At 42.2% G+C, this 17,855-nt stretch overlaps 1 long non-coding RNA gene across 1 annotated transcript in view; it reads left to right on the top strand.

Annotated features, from left to right (window-relative positions):
• The window catches only part of LOC308626016, a 123,735-nt gene extending 106,562 nt beyond the window's left edge, over positions 1-17,173 (top strand). The window contains exon 3 of the long non-coding RNA XR_014017187.1: positions 16,901-17,173. This is a non-coding gene — a long non-coding RNA (uncharacterized lncRNA). The remainder of the gene's footprint in view (positions 1-16,900) is intronic.
• Positions 17,174-17,855: the final 682 nt, after the last annotated feature.

Here is a 17,855-nt window from a genome sequence, read left to right as displayed (position 1 = left end):
CTTGGGAACTGAAAATTCATACAAAGATGTTTATTATGTGGCTTCTTCCTTCAAGGAGGACTCAGCCTAATAAGAGAGATGAACACACAGATATCTTATTGTGTTCTTTACTGTAGCAAATGTCAAAAGGAATATTAAAAATTAGCATCAGTAATTTGGAAAATGGTGCAATCTCCTCTGGGTGATATGATCAGGAACATGTTGGAGGAAGCTCCATGTGGCTAACTGTAAAGGATAAAGTGATTAAGGATAGAGATGAAGAGAGGGAGGTCATAGCGGGAAGAGCCACTGGAAAAGCAAAGACAAAGAGGAAACCACCATGGAGAGTGTTCAGGAACTAGCGAGTAGGACAGTTTGGTTAAAGCATTCAATCCCAAGTAGGAAGAATGGAAAAAGGAGGCTTAAAACACCAAATCATAAGGAGTCTTGAATGCTAGGAGTTACTGAAGGTGTTTTTAAAAGACAGTGACATAATTAGCACTATGCTTCCCCAAGACAAACCTGGAGATAGTGTAGAGAATACAGCGTGGAGGCGACCGAGATAAGTCAGGAGAGCTGACAAGGGCCTTAATTCTCAAGATCTTCATGGCCTATATGTGTAACATCTCTTGATGCTGTGTATTGACCGAGCCCCTGCCCTCTCTCTGTATACCACGCTGGACTTTTCCCCATGGTTGCCTGCTGGATCTTTCCCTCTGAGCCTGGTGCTCAGGGAGGATGCATAAGGCAAGGTCTCAACTTTTCGCAGGCTTCATCTTTCTGCTGCAGTTAACAGAGCCATGGCTGACAATGTAGCAAAAGGATCACATACAGAAGTGGAGGCTGTGTGTCTACATAGAAGGGGCAAAAAGTAGTAGAGGTGTCCAACCACAAATGAAAGAGGCAGAGAAGGAGAGCCTCCAACAGGTAAGAACAAATCTAGATAGTGCAATGCCATGGAATCTATAAGAAGAACAAAGTATTCAAAACCATCTGTTCCTGTAGAAATGAATGAAAAGGCCATGGTGGTTGGTAGTCACCATATCTTTCACATCCCACGTCTGTTCTAATAGTTACCCCTGCAGAGCAATTTTTCTCCAAAGGCATGGATTGGAGCCCTACCCCAAACCTCCCATAGTGTCTGGCATATAAAAGTAACCAAGTAATTGTTTCTTAAATAAGTGAATGGGTCAGTGGGTAGTCACTCAACTTCACCTTCACAAGAAAAGAGAGCTGGGCTTCCCTGGTGGCGCAGTGGTTGAGAGTCCGCCTGCCGATGCAGGGAAGGCGGGTTCGTGTCCCGGTCTGGGAAGATCCCACATGCCGTGGAGTGGCTGGGCCCGTGAGCCATGGCCGCTGAGCCAGCGTGTCCGGAGCCTGTGCTCCGCAACGGGAGAGGCCACAACAGTGAGAGGCCCGCGTACCGCAAAAAAAAAAAAAAAGAAAGAAAGAAAAGAAAAGAGTGCTAATTATGAGGTCAAGGAGGAGGTCAAAAAGTGAGTGGTAAGGAATGAGAGGCAAATAATGCAGGCTGAACTATCCTGAAAGGAAACAGTGAGATCATTAATAAATAGCATAAGAAGTTAGCAGAGCTTTTCGTTTTTGTGTTAGTGGTTGTTGATGTTGCTGTTGTTTGATTTTGCCTCTTGTTTTTAAGTGTGAAGGAGATTTGAGCCCCTATAGAGGTTGTGAAGGAAAATCAATTAAAGGATGATAAAAATCAGAGTTGGGGGGCGGGGGGAGAGAGAACATGGCTTATGGAACAAATGTCCAAAGAAGATCAGAGTACATGGGCTAGAGAGAGTAAGTCCTCAGAAAGGAAAAGTGAGACTTATTCTAAGAGAAGGAGAAAAGAGACTTTTTAACAGGAGAATCAATAGATTTTTGGAACATAAATCTTGAGCTGGATACAGAAATTGTGAGCTGAAAAATTTTGCTGGCCTTGACCTCTCAGGAGACAAGAGGGTGGGAGATTGTGCAGAGTGGAGGTTGGATGATTAAACAGGGTGGGAAATGTTTAGGAAGAACTGCCTTGGAAATACATTTAGGAGACACAATACAGAGTTATGAGCCCTGAGGGCCCCAGGTGATGGCAGAGGGCTCTGTGAATTTGAGGAGGCCCAATCTGTGGTTTCTGACTTCCTCCATCAACAGCTGGGGGATTTGTTAGACAGGTACCAGCAAAGGTCACAGTGTGAGGAACTTCAGATCATCAGTGAGAAAAACCCAGTTGGTAACAAGCAAGAGCTAGAATTGCTTATAAATTAACTTTCATAATTAGTTGCTTAGCAACTGCCTCTCCCACTTAAGCATAAGCCCCATGAGGGCAGGGCACAGTGACCAACAGTCAGAGATGGCCCTCAATAAATAGTTGCAGAAGCATAGAAGAGAGAAAAGGAAGGAAGAAGGAGAAGGGAGGGAGAAAATAAGGGAGGCCAGTAGGACTTTTAGAGCTTTTGTTGAGAACCAGTGATTATGTTATCCTTCATGTTGTTTGAAAGAGTGTTCCTCCTTATCAAAGGATAAACACCCACCACACATTTAGAGTACAAATTAATGCTGTGGACTGTTTTGCAATCTTTCCTTTACTTCAGAAGGTGTTAAAAGCATGTCAATTGTATATTAACTAGAGAAAAATCATATAAGGCAGTCAATAAAGTGTCCAGAAAGTTTTCATTCTTAAGAGGATGTGAGGTCTGTTTCTGACAGGAACATCAGATTAATCAAGAAGTCTGTTGGTGAAAATGATAAGAAAAATGGCACAATTTGCTATCATTACCAAGATGTTCAAAAATAAATCTAGCTCACCAGATCTTTGAGAAATGTCTGATAGCTACGAAAGCAATCTCAGGTACTGGAGAAAATGTATTCCTGCCTATCAAATATGTTCTCAGATCATTCTTGAGAGGAAAATGGTGTTAGTTATTCAAATGACAGACCAACTGCATAAAGAGACAGTTCAGTGAGTGATTTTTTTAATGTCCTTTATTCAAGTTTGTGACAATAAAAGAGAAATTTTAAAGCAATCAGAAGTTATATTAATATTCAAAGACTTGTCCAGGCCAGAAGGGGTCCTAGTTAATAGGAAAGGGGTCTAAGAATAACTATAATCACAGGAGCAGGGTCATAATGGGGGACCTCAGAGTTTTATTGGGTGCCTGCATTTCCCAAGGTTAACATCTTCCAGAATTTTCTGAGAGCCAAATGATACTTCTTTTGATTTATCCCCTAGTTTTAGAGTCTCCCTGGAAGGATCTATGGCATCTACAACTCTAATGGGTAGTTTTGAGCCGTCTCATCCGCGATTTGATGCTAACAGGTGCAAGAAAAATAATGCAGACAATCATTGGTGACTTAGAAAACACCAACAGGCTCAAGTTCCTAGTTCCTAGTTTAAGGGATTCAGAAACAACCTTAGCCTCCCTCATCATCTTGTCCCTTCCACCACTGGACACCTTCATCCAATCTGGCCAGAATTAAAATATAGATGCTCTGCCAAGCACTCTAGTCACGGTTGAACTGAGGCTATGGTGACAAAAGGGTGACCCTTAAATGCCTGCTATGCTGTGTGAGTCACATCCCTACTTACCTAACAGAGTGCTCATCTGATAACACCCTGCCCCTGAGCTCTCCCCATGTGATCACTTCCCAATTCATTCTGATACCTTCCTGGGATCCTAGCTCCCCTGAAAGGCCTGTGGTCCTGCATGTATCTTTCCAAGACTGCTTCTTAGGGAGTAAAGATCTGAGGCTAAACACCAGCCAAGTGTCTACGTTACGCATTGCCTACCTGGACTGCCCCCACTTAGCACAATGTCTGGCACAAAGCAGCTACCTAATAACTATTGGTTGAATTGAAGCACGACTTGCTCTGGGTTCCCCGGCACTGACTCCAACCATTTGCCTGAAGAGTGTCTGAGAACTGCATCTTCCCATTCTCTCTCTGTGCTATTTCTTGCTTGCCCAGCTGCAGCTCCAGTGTGGAGGGCCTAGTGTCAGGTTTTAATCATCTGGCTGTCATATCCTACTTTAAGTAACAGGCAGATCTGGCTAATAATTTCCAAAATATGACAAGGACAGTCTACTCCTGCGTCCAATGCCTCTTACAGATGCCTTACCAGTGACAAAGCATGTATTTTGAACCTGATTTCCTGTCAACTCAAGTTTTATGTGATGCTCCTTAAACAGTTAAGCCCTGGGTATCTTGCCATATTATATACAGAATTTGCTTTCTCTAGTGTGGTACACAGTCTCACAAACAATGCATATGACAATGCATGTAACATATTTTGGTATTGACCTACATTCTGCCCTCTTCTAAAATTATCTACTTAAAATGTACCAGGCTGTTCCAGGACATTCTGAAACTTTATCAAGTAGAAACAAATCGTTATTTCTTGGCAAGAGAAATTGTAGTCAACCTTGAGAAAAGGATGCTTAAAAGAAAATATTCAGTGACTGATCCTTGCATCAAGTAAAAATTTAAGAGAACATATGTGAGAATGGTATCTGCCCACCTACAGAATGGAGTATGTATCAAAATGCTTTTATTATTTCACAAACGTAAGAACATTAAGATGTAATTATTATCAGATGTTTATATATGCATTATATGTGTCATATATGCATAGGAATTTAAACTCGTGTCTTCCATCTTCTCTGTCAAAAACAATCTTCAGCCTGAAAAGGTCAGAAGAAATAATGATAAGAGTGAATTAAGACCAAGATAAGTGTAGAAATTATAAGAACTTAAGTCTCATGATATGGACAAAATACATATGAATATTTGGAGGGAGCAGAGGAAATGCTTGGAGGATGCAAACGAGTTCTCTGAATTGAATCCTTGAATAGCCAGAAACCACAGAAGAGAATTGTGGTTCCCATTTCCAAAGAGAAGAGTCAGATTCCACAAAGCATAAACCAAAAGATTTGACAGGGGTTTGGGGCAAGATTCTTGACTGAATTATTAAAAGCTTGGTTTGAGTTGACTTAGAAAATCAAGTTCAAAATGAAAAGAAAGTAGGGATAATAAGAAATAAATCATCCCAGATTAAACTAATTGTTGGTAGAGCTACTAAACTGGCAAAGAAGAAGGATATAAAACGGCATATCTTGATTGCAGCAAGATGTTAGACAATGTCTTTCATAGTATTTTGTCTTGTATTCAAAACAGAGAATTATAAATTGGATCAAGGAAGTTAGGTGCATTTAAAAGAGGTTGAAAAACAGCAGTAAAGAAAGTCAGTGTCAACGTAAAAGGAATTTCAAGAGTGTCTATTGTAAATATCTCATTCAATGCTTTTACCAGTGTTTTGAATAAGCACTCCCAGCAACTCTAGGAGGTTCTAAGTTGAAATAGATAACAAATACCCGCATGATGGAAACAGGACATAAAAGATCTCAATTGGCTTAAGTAATGAGCCAAATCAAACAAAAATGAAACTTAAAATAAATAAAGAGCTTTTTACATGGATTGGAAAGACCAGGATATTATTCGAGAGAAGGGAAAGAAAGATTACAGAACGAGGAACAAAAAGCAGGGAGCTTTGGTGAAAGAACCATGTGTCATCTTCCCAGGGCTGCCACAGCAATGTACCAAGAACTGAGTGACTTAGAATGAGAGAAATTTGTTGGCTCACAGTTCCAGAAGCCAGAAATCGGAAATCAAGGTGTTGGCAGGGCCATGCTCTCTCTATGGCTCTAAGGGAGAATTCTTCCTCACCTCTTCTGGCTTCTGGAGTTTGCCCAAAATCCTTGGTGTTCCTTGGCTTGTTGATGCATCATTCCAGCCACGGAGCCATCTCCTCCCTGCACCTTCACAGCACCTTCCCTCTGTGCGTGTCTGTCTCTGTGTCCTAATGTCCCCTTTTCATAAGGACACCAGTCACGTTGGACTAGGGCCCGCCCTAAAGACCTCATTTTACTTAGTTACCTCTGTAAAACCCTGTCTCCAAACAAGGCCACCTTCTGAGGTACTAGGGGTTAGGACTTCAATCTATCTTTTGCAGAGGATGCAATTCACCCTATAACAAACTACTCCATGGGAGGTGGCAGGAAGTTGCCCACATGAAAAGCATGACTGCACAGATCAGGAATAAGGGGGGAGCTGGGCCTCTCTGGTCAGCATACACCTGGGGAACCGCAGTCAGTTCTGGGCCTTTTTTTTTTTTTTTTTCGGCGTATAGTTGATTTACAATGTTGTGCTAGTTTCGGGTGTACAGCAACGTGATTCAGCTATACAGGTACATGTACACACTACTGTATATAAAATAGATAATTAACAAGGACCTACTGTATAGCACAGGGAACAGTACTCAGTATTCTGTAATAACCTATATGGGAAAAGAATCTGAGAAAGAATAGATATATGTATAAGTTCTGGGCCTTTAATAGGCAGTTGGAATGATGAGGGAACTTGAAACCAAATTATTGGACAGTGGTTTGGAGGAAATGGGATTGTTTTAGCCTGAGGAAGAACAGGCACGGGGGAAATGAAAGCCACTTTCAAATACACGATCAGTTGGCTGAAGCAGAGCTAGAGTTGTTTTTTATGGCTCTGAACCCAGAATTATATTACTGAGAGAGACTGATTCAACTGGATCGAAAAGAAGATTTTAAAAGGTAGTGTGTCCCGAGGCAGTTGGAATTTCATAGAAATACTGAGCTCCCTATCTTTGGACATCTTCAAGCAAAGACTGAACACAGAGGGAGGGTGTTTAAAGGGAATGGAAGCATTGGAAATTAGCTTGGAACATAAGTCTTCTAACCTTGAGATTCAAGAATTCTATGAAAGGAGTTCTTCTTTTAACTGAAGACTATTGATATCCCATAATATTTTATAAGGAGATGGTACATGCTAACCAAAATCTAGGATTGTTTTATATTAAGGAAAATCTGAAGGAAGGAAAAATGAAAAGGATCACATATTTTAAGCACACAAATAAAAAATAGATGGTCTAAATAAACGTAAAATATACCCAATAAGAATACAAGAAAACCATAAAATCAAATAAGGGAAAGCAAAAACCTTACCCAAGTCACAGGCAGTTTACAGTAAAAGTAGCATTTTGACTTTTATAGAAGTAATATGAAAGACGAAATCTAGAAAATGCCATCAGGACCAACTTTTTCCCCCCTAATAACCAGAAGCAGAAAGGAAACAGGAAGAACAGGTACTATCTGGTGAAGTGAACTGACTTCTCAGAAGGAGGTTGGGAGGAAGAGATCAGTGAAGAAGCCAATGGAAGGAGACCACCTGGGCACTGGAAAGGGCAGCAGGCTTGGAAGGAAGTCTCAAGACAGCTGATCTTGGCTCAGCTGACAACCAGCTACACAAGGTCACACGAAATACTTCCCTGCTTCTCGCTTTGCTCTGTTACTTTAAAAAGAAAAGAATCGGGGCTTCCCTGGTGGCGCAGCGGTTGAGAGTCTGCCTGCCGATGCAGGGGACCCAGGTTCGTGCCCTGGTCCGGGAAGATCCCACATGCCGCGGAGCGGCTGGGCCCGTGAGCCACGGCCGCTGAGCCTGCACGTCCGGAGCCTGTGCTCTGCAACGGGAGAGGCCACAGCAGTGAGAGGTCCGCGTACAGCAAAAAAAAAAAAAAAAAAAAAGAAAAGAATCAGATGATGTTTTAACAATCCCATCCAACTGTAAAACTGTGACTCTTATGAATGTCCACAGGTAGGGAGTGAGGAAATACTTGAACACAATAAAGGCATAAAAATGTTGAACTTATAAAAAACCAAAAGTAAGGGGCTTCCCTGGTGGCGCAGTGTTTGAGAGTCCGCCTGCCGATGCAGGGGACACGGGTTCGTGCCCCGGTCCGGGAAGATCCCACATGCCGCAGAGCGGCTGGGCCCGTGAGCCATGGCCGCTGAGCCTGTGCGTCCAGATCCTGTGCTCTGCAACGGGAGAGGCCACAACAGTGAGAGGCCCGCGTACCGCAAAAAAAAAAAAAAAAGGTAAGAAATGACCAGTGTAACTGTTTGAAAGACTAGAAGTAATGGATGCAAACAATAATAACAGGTACTACATGAAGGTGTGCTAATAAGCCACATGTCTACATACAAAGGTTGAGTTTCATTAAAAATAAAAGGAAAGTCATTAAGTAGTTAGCATATTAATTATTAGCCATGAAGTGTTAGCTTTGTATTACCAGTGAAATTATGAGTACCTGGTAGGCAGCTATTTACAAATATTTCTGTTAACTCACTCACACTCAGTATATTACTTGGTACAATCTGAGATGTAATAGGCCCCTAAGCTTGAGGCTATGTGTCTGGCTTCCAAGTCCAATAATGTCACCTTCTAGGCAACATGATTGAGGATTAAGTTCTCAGGTAGCAGTAGCAATTTTTCTGCAGTAGCAATTTCATTAAAATTCTTCACCGTATTCAACTCAATTACTATAAACCATGCCAGATGATTTTCAAATAAAGAAAGAAGTACATATATGAACCAGCATTTATTTACAATACAGAATAATACACACAATAAAACAAGAAGATTCAACATACAGAAAAAGGCTTAAGGAGGCAGGGATGCCTGAGTAGGATTTTGAAGGATAAGTAGGAGTTTATTCAATACAAAAATGGAGAAACATCCCGAGCATTCCAAGGCATAGAAGCAAGAAGCAAAATGAAAGATTTGGGAAATTACAATTGGTTAAGTATTTCTGAAACAAAGGGCTAAGGGCGGACAATAGCAAGAGGTGAAACAGAGGAGGAGACAACTAGCTCACAAAGGGCTTTCTGTGTCATTCTAGTAATGAAGGTCTTTTCTTATGGGCAATGAAAAGCCTCTGAGAGATTTTGAGCCTTTAAGTGATACTCTCAAGTTGGCATTTCAGGGAGATAATCGCAGCTGCAGTGTGGAGGGGCGAATATGAGCTGGAGAAGTGAGGAGACCGACAGGGAAAGAGATGGGAAGGAACTGAATTAAAGCCATGGCAGAGGAGATGGGACAGAGAGGTTTTAAGTTGGGAAATGGTGGGATTTTTGTAACCAAGGAGACATTTCAGACCTGCCGTAGAGCCAGTCATGGAGAAGGACCACAGAAGGAACTACAGGTTTGAGGGTGGAAGGTCCTGTTTGGACCATATCGAGTTTGAGATGTTCTGAAGTCAAGTTAACCCACCTCTATATCATCTTTTTCCTCTCTAGCCCCTGCAGATTTAAAAACCTATTTGTAGAGAATAAAAAAATCTAAATATCTGGGTTCATTTATTAATTAAATGTCTCTAAGAAAATGAAAGGGATGTTTTCCCCCAGAGTAAAATCAAGCACCACATAATGCTCTAAGGAATTACACTGCCCTAATGCTGTAAAAGGTATCACCCAGTCAAAGACCAGTTAACCAAATGCTTTGTCCATAGAAAGGGATCGCACACGACACACCTGGGTCATCAAAATTTAAAGAATGGTTATGCAAAAGATACCCTTAATAGCGAATCTTCCAGGATTCAGACTCTTGAGGTACCTTAAATATATTCTTACGCAGCTCACTTAAAACAATGCATACATGTGTGGGAATGTTCTTGCTTTTGCTGGGTGCCTCCTGCTCTGTGTAATGGTCTGCACTTAGTTGGGATAGAAGAATCCAAGGGGTGACAACATCTGTGAAAAGACAGGGGACAGTGGGCCAAGTTTGCATTCCTGTTTGGCAACGTAGGGCCAGACTCTTAGGACTGTGGTCAAGACAGCACTAAATTTAACTGATGTTTAACATGTTGTAGTTGGGAAGGCCTCGGAGTTGCTCTTGTGTGTGTCAGTAAGCCCTAGGAGAAAAACAGACTGTGCAAATAGCATTTCCAAAAGTCGCAGAATGGCAGGCTGACACATTTGGGTAGCAATGGCCAATCCAAAGTTTTCTTGCATAATTAGTATATTTGGTAGTTCTTGAGAAAGGACATTTTCCATGAAGAACTTGCTTTGAAGGCAGAACTTTCACTGCCAGGTCTCCAGGGAGGATCATTTTTTCCAGCTCTCACTTTTGCTATCTATGACTCATCTCTCAAAGTTTAAGGGAAAACATTCTTAACAGAGGACCACATGAGGGTTCAAGATGGAACTTTCTGAGTGTCTCCAGATATCCCCTCTGGAGACTTTTGATCAGAGCTTCCCATAAGTTTGCTAAAGCTCCTGTGTGATGACCCCAGCTCTGGGCTCCATCCTGGAGATAGGGAGACGAGGTGAGCCATAGGGGCAGCTTGACATGCCTCCACATGACACACCCGTGGTCCCTAAGGTCAGACACCCTGTCCTTCTTGAGAGGAAGCAATGATTTACTCTTGAGAGAGGAAGTAGGGATAGAGTTCTGGAAACTGCGGGGTGGGGAGCAGTAAGAGGAAGAAGGGAAGCTTATCCAGATGCTTTAAGAAATTGCTAGAAAATACCAAACAAGCTTCGGTGGCCTTTATAAGACCCTGCAAAAATAACCCCCACTCACTTGGCTAATGATGGAAATAAACGTCGTCCCAAAGAACAGGCTCTGATTGGCTCGGCCTCTTGAATTTGAAAGGCACCTGGGGAAACAAACTGACCCTGTGATGCTGCAGCCATAAACTAGGGCATCATCTTTGACTTTTTATTGCTACTGGTTAATCTCTCCTCCTTGTTTCTTACTGACACCTCAGGACTAAATTGATCAAAGCATGAGGTGGGTGGGATGGGAGTCCAGATAGTGGCAGCTAGTTTTCATCTGGTTTGTTAAATATGACCCACACTTCTAGCCAGTGGACTCTGCTTCACTCCCTGAGCAGTACATTCTCGGGATCTCAGTTCAGTCCTTCTCAGTTGAGAATGATTCTCTTCACCAAGTGCAGGGAGAGAAGTAAGAGCTGTCTCCGGCAGGTGAGCGTGTCAGAAGACACGCTGCATAAATTATATAGAAGGAAAATAATGGTTTCTCCTTTGGGGGTGAGGGGCTGCGATCCTCTGATTTTTTTTTAAACATTTTACTGTTCTATAAACAGTCTCCTATGGCCCTGGTTTTATTTTAATTACATGTATCCATCTTTATTTTTTTCTTCTCCCAAACCTGGGCAGTAATGCATTGCACATTTAAAAGAAACCACATAGAGAAAGAAACCACATCCTTGGAATGAAATACCCTGAAAGAGCATCTACATGCTTCTTTATGATGCTACTAGTGATGTCGGCAGCTTCCATACACACAGGTTTAGAATTACTCTCAGCAACTGGGGAGCTTCAAGGGGATTTGCAGGAGCCAAAAGAAGGGAGGGGCCCCTGTCCTTCTTCTGTGGGGTCTGATAGGTTTCTGACCTATGGCCTGTGAGCAAGGCAGCCTCCAGAAAAATCTTCTTGGAGTTCTGACTTACTTCCTACCAAAATATAAAAGATTAAAATGTCAAGTTTGTAAGTCATAAGAAGATGCATTTTCTTATTGGAGGAGATTCCAGTTATGGGATGAAAGGCTCTGTCCCCTTGAGTTTGATTTTATGTATAAAAATGTATAAAATCAAATACATATGAATCCATACATACATACATGTACATATACTTGCTTTTATGCTACTTTTGTATTAAACTTTAAAGTCTTAACTCCTCAAAGGCAACCATAATAACTATTTGATGAACATTTTATTATTCAGATAAAAAATCCAAATTTGAAATCAAAAAATTCTCTTAGTGTAATTCCTTTGGAATGGAATAGTGAGTGCACAGAAAGGCCTTCAATGATATTGGGGGCAAAATCCTTGGAGAACCACACCCCAGAGTGTTGCAGCTGATAAGTATGAGAAACCCAGAGAAGTAAAACCCTCCAAGGGAAACACAGCACCCATGGCCTAGGTTAGAGAAACTCTTTCTCCTCCCATGTGGCTCTGGAAGCACGTTCGGCTTTGTGTTTGACACTGCTGTACCTCTGGAGAGATGCCATTTCTAAGTGATAGCCACGGCCCTTCCACAGGAGACAGCCTATGTCTCCCAGACCACCGCAATTATGCCTCTCCTCCCCTGGCCTCTGCCCGCAGCGTGGGTCAACATGCCGCTACCCACTTAGAGCACTCGCCCGTTTAGAGTCTCAAGGGGATGGTCAATACCACATATGTGAATTTTGGGGAAACGCACTGGGGGGGAAAAACCCAGCATGATTCAGAAATAGCACACCAGTAAAACCCAATGTATAGTCAGGATTTTTCAAGAGTTCTATATACGTCAATGTTCCAGAAAAACAAAACTAATTTTTTAAGTATCAGAATGCTTTTACACAGGATTGATTTGATCAAATAAAACCTAAAGTACTTTATACTCTTCCTTGCCTTCTTCTTCTTTTTTTTTTTTTTGCCATGCCATTCCCTGATCAGGAATTGAACCCAGGCCACAGCAGTGAAAGCCCAGAATCCTAACACTAGGCCACCAGGGTACTCCTGCTTTCTCAATTTTTGAACATAACTTTACCATTGTTAATAAAGTGGCATCATGATTTTCTACCATTGGTTAAAAACATTCCTGATCCAGTGTCACGTGCTTTCTCTTTGGCTCTCCTACCCCTGTCCTCATATACCCTTACACCCCTCACTTTGGGCCTGCAGCCTTTATTTGTGCATGTTTGTTGATTGAGTGAATGACTGACTCTCCCTAGTCCCCATTTCCACAGGCCAGGCTCTCCCCATCTTTCCTGACCCAGCTGCACTAGGTGGGCCCCTGAATCCCCTTTTCACTTGCCTACTGCAAATGATAGTTCCATAATTGACATTAATCTTTTTAATTTTCACTTTGACGTGTATCACTCATGATTATTTGTACAGTTAATTTATGTGAATATAAGCTGTTAAGAGCAGTAACCATATTTTATACACCTTAGTTTACTGTGGGGTTTTTTGGTTTTTTGTTTGTTTGTTTGGCTGCACCGTGCGGCATGTGGGATCTTTGTTCCCCCAGCAGGGATCGAACCCGGGCCCTTGGCAGTGAGAGTGCAGTCCTAACCACTGAAAAATGGTACTGATGAACCTGGTTGCAGGGCAGGAATAAAGAGACAGACATAGAGAATGGACTTGAGGACAGGGGGTGGGAGGGGGAAGCTGGGGCGGAGTGAGAGTAGCATCGACATGTATACACGACCGAATGTAGAATAGTCGGCTGGTGGGAAGCAGCTGCATAGCACAGGGAGATCGGCTCCGTGCTTTGCGATGACCTAAAGGGGTGGGACAGGAAGGATGGGAGGGAGGCTCAAGATGGAGGGGACATGGGGACATGTGTATGCATATGGCCGATTTGCTTTGTTGTGCAACAGAAACTAACACAGTATTGTGAAGCAATTATACTCCAATAAAGATCTGTTAAAAAAAAAAAAAAACAGTGCCTGACTCAAAGAGATATTTTTACAAAAACACTTTTGAGGCATTTGTTGAATGAATTTGTAGAAAAGGTCCTGGCTGGCCAAAACTGAAATCCAGTACAGCTGGCAGGTGAAGCTAAGTGAACTGTCCCCCACTCCGAGCCCAAATTCCTTTGTCTGTCATACAATCACGGATCTAGGTAGGGGCTGAGAGTCCCCCTGAAAAAAACAAAAACAAAAACAAAAACACTCTATATCATGCCCACAGTTGGAAACCCTGCCTTACTTCTAGTGCATGAACTAGAACCTAGCTCACAGCAGGTGTTCAATAAATAAACTAAATTCTGTGATCTAGCCAGGCCTATCTTAACTTTTCCTTTGCTTGTTTTCAAGGAACATGTCACCTCATCTCAGAACAGGCTTTAGTCCACATCTCAGGAGGAGTCAGGATACTGGTGCATGCAAAGGTGACCAAGGAGCTGAACCATGAAGCCTAAGAGAGACTGTGGCCCTTGTGTCACCTCGTTCTCAGCAGCAGCTGCTGCATCTTGTTTCCTCAGGCTTCGGCTCAGAGGAGATAAAGACACTTGGGGAAGAGGACTCCCAGCTTTGCAGAGGCAAGGGCAGCAATGCTGGAGAATCTCAGGCTCCCTCTACGCCTGGAATAGCCGTGGGGGCTGGAAATGATTCCCAGGGATCCTGGCCTCTCAGAAGACACCTCTCAGTGTGTCCCAGAAAATATACGGGTGAGATTTTCAAGGGAATGGAGTTCCTGCTTAAAAAGATGGCTGTCGTTAGGTGGTAAAATTTGGTTTTACTGTTTAATGTGACATCGTTTTGCCCAAGGGTGGGTGTGGAACCATTGGGAAATGAATGAATGAATGATCATGACTAGTAAAATGGAATTCTTAGAAAACAGTGTTTTCCCCTGTAAGATGTCGAATATTCTAGTGGATCCTAATGGAAAAAGTATATTTTTAAAAATTTTTATAGGAGTATAGTTGAGTTACCATGTTGTGTTAGTTAGTTCAGGTGTACAACAAAGTGAATCAGTTATACATATAACATAGCCACTCTTTTTTAGATTCTTTTCCCATATAGGTTATTACAGAATATTGAGTAGAGTTCCCTGTGCTCTACAGTAGGTCCATACTAGTTATATATTTTATATGTAGTCGTGTGTATATATTAATCCCAATCTCCTAATTTATCCCTCCCCTCCTTTCCCCTTTGGTAACCATACATTTGTCTTCTACATCTGTGAGTCTGTTTACATTTTGTAAATAAGTTCATTTGTACCATTTTTATAGATTCCACATATAAGTGATATCATATGGTATTAGTCTTTCTGTGTCTGACTTCACTTAGTATGATAATCTCTAGGTCCATCCATTTGCAGCAAATGACATTATTTCATTCTTTTTATGGCTGAGCAATATTCCATCGTATAGGCTTACTACGTCTTCTTTATCCATTCCTCTGCCAATGCACATTTAGGTTGTTTCCATGTCTTGACTATTGTAAATAGTGCTGCAGTGAACATTGGAGTGCATGTATCTTTTTGAATTCTGGTTTTCTCCAGATCTGTGCCCAGGAGTGGGATTGCTGGATCATATGGTAGCTCTATATTTAGTTTTTTAAGGAACCTCCATACTGTTCTCTGTAGTGGTTGTATCAGTTTACATTCCCACCATTATTGTAAGAAGGGTTCCTCTTCTCCACACCCAAAAAATATTTTAAATTAAAGAATGTCAGAACTAATGGGGAACTTAGCAACTAACCAGTCTGAACCCCTGCTTTGCTGATGAGAGAACTTTGCAGTCCTATGGGCCAATGTTGTCCGAGATGGGACCAGCAACCAGGCTTGCTGAGGGGTGGTAGCCTTCTCCTTTTACCAGTAGAGACACTCCCTAAAGAATGATGTGGGAGCTAGTTCTGCTTGGAGCCCAGCTGGAGCCAGGAAACACCTCTGTACTGAAGAGAACCAGGCTCTGAGCCCTTGTGTTCAGTTCAAACAAGTCAGGCAGTAACGGCTCCGACTAATGAACAGCCAACTATTTTCCATTCCCATTAAGAGAAAGTTAAACCTATACAATGTCTCAAAAATGTCATCTTTAATAAAAGCCACGGCAAAGAGCATACTCCTTTGAACCATCACTTCTCAAAGCAAAATGACTTTGAATTGCATGGACTCTGAGAGGAATTTATTTCCATGGTTGTTTTTAATTTAGGGGGAAAAAGAAAAGGAAAAGAGAGACAAAAGAAGGTGCATGGATAGCAACAGAATAAGGTTAAGTGTATCTAGAAATTTTTATTCAGCAGCTGAAATCCTGCTTACAGTGTCTGTTTAGTGGTAGGGCTATTCAGCCTCTCATCCATTCAACAAATATTTATTAAGGGCCAACACCCTGTCAAGAGTCATGCTGGAGATAGAGAAATCACAAGGACCTAATAGCTCTAAGTGCAGGGCATCTGGAGGTGGAAAGCACAGAGGACTTCCCTGAGGTGACAGACAATAGTTTACTGCATGCCACCTGGAGGGGGATGACATGGCAGATGGAGGCAAGAGAGTAGTGTTCCAGGAACAGAAAGCCACTCCGCGAGCCTGTAGGGCTGAGTGTGGGAAGAGGGTGCAGTGACAAAGCAGGCTGGAGGGAAAGGAAAGGCCATCTTAGGAGTTTAGCTGTATCTCAAATGTGATGGGAGCTATTGGAAATATCAAGAATGTGTTACATGAGCTGATCCATATTTAGAAAATAGTCAATCCGCAATAGCTCTTAAACATAAAAGATGCCCAGTTAAAACTCAGAGATACTGCTTTTCACCTGTCAAATGAGCAAAAAGCAAAATTTTGAGCACAGTAGAGAATCGGGCATTTTACCCTTATTTCTGGCCAGAGTAATAACGATTCAGCAACATATATTAAAATTACACACACATCTACCTTGGACCCAGCAATCCCAATTCTCAGAATCTATCCTGCAGTTACTGTCACACCAGTATGGAGTGACATATTCATATTCATTCACTGCAGCATTGTTTGTAAGAGCAAACTATCAAAAACTAGTAAATGTCCATTAAAAGCAGGCTGGCTAAATACATTTTATTAGCTCGATATGATGGACACCTTGCCCTTTAAAATAAATAAATAAGTAAACTTCCTTATATGGAAAGGTTACCAAGGTACATTGCGTATTTAAAAAGGAAGTATAAAACAGTGTGCCTGGCATAGCATCTTTATGTGGAAGGAGATATTAAAAGATATATTAATATGTTTTATTGAATATATATGCAGTATCTCTGGAATAATACAGAGTAAATTCCTTCCCATGATTGTGTGAAAGGAAACTGGGTAGCTGGAGGTGGGGCTAGGAGGGGTCGTTTCCAATGAATGCCATCTTCCATGACTTGGCCCAAAGAGTTTCATGAAGTGATGTGGGCAGAACCCAAAGTGTAGTTGAGGATGGGATGCATGAGCAGTGATGGACATGAGACCACTTTCAAGACGTCGGTTGCGGAAGGGGAGAGCGATAGGGCAGGGTGGGGGTAAAGGAGCAATGTCAGATCAAGAAAAATGTCTTCTGAACTGGGAAACAGACTTGAGCTTGTTTTCAAATACAGACACAGAGACAAAAGGATGAAAATTTTAAAGACAGAGGTATTGATGAAGTGAGACAAGGGTGGAAATGAAAATATTGCAGATTTCCAAAGAAGACTTAAAACTGTAAGTCCAAGGATTATATCTTTTGTTTTTTTCTCTACTTTCCTATCTACCTTCTTTTGCCTTTAGAACAGTTTTTTGAGCATGAGTTCCCCGTTCTCCTTGCTTGGCCCTGCAGTAAACCTTTCTCTGCTCAACAAAACAAAACAAAAAACAATACAAAACAAAAAACAGTGGTTTGTACCAAGCAGGGCTCATTAAATGTTTATTTACCATCTGATGTCACGTTGCCTGAGCTCATATTGTGAAGGATCTCCCTTCACGGAACATCAGCTGCAAGATCAAAGCGGCACGCACCTACCTTAGAAAGTGTGCACAGGCATCCTACCAGCACTACATCCCTCCCTGTCCCTGGAAGAGTAAAGAGTGTGGTCCCCCCGCTCCCCCTCCCTGGCCTCCACCATCAGCTCTGCCTAGGGCTCCTGGCTGCAGATGAATCCCACACCAAGGGCTGCGCGTCCAGCGGGTCCAGACCCACACTCAGTGTATAAGCCAGGACCCAGCCCCACAAATTCCTTCCTAAGTTTTCAGTGTTTTCTATGTCCCAGCGTTCCCACCCCCCTTTCTGGCATTTTCCAAGTGAAAAATTTGACTCCCAATCCCCCTAGTGACAGCCCAGGAATTCTTTTCAATGACTAAACCACACCTCCTGGATAGCAAGGAGAAGAAGCCTGCCCTGGATGTGCACCTTTACCTCCCCAACCCCCAGTCCCACCCCCGACACATTTGCTGATGTTGTTTTCTGTGATTAGAAAGAAATAATTGGCCAGTTGAATATCTAGACTTTAGCAGATTAGAGGGAATGAGTTTCAGTCAGTGTCATGAAACATCACCAGATCTTCCTGGTTTTGTGAG

This window comes from Mesoplodon bidens (assembly GCF_964165515.1).
Source record: "Mesoplodon bidens genome assembly, chromosome: 12".
Lineage (NCBI taxonomy): Eukaryota > Metazoa > Chordata > Mammalia > Artiodactyla > Ziphiidae > Mesoplodon > Mesoplodon bidens.
This window is presented reverse-complemented; position numbering and strand designations above follow the sequence as displayed.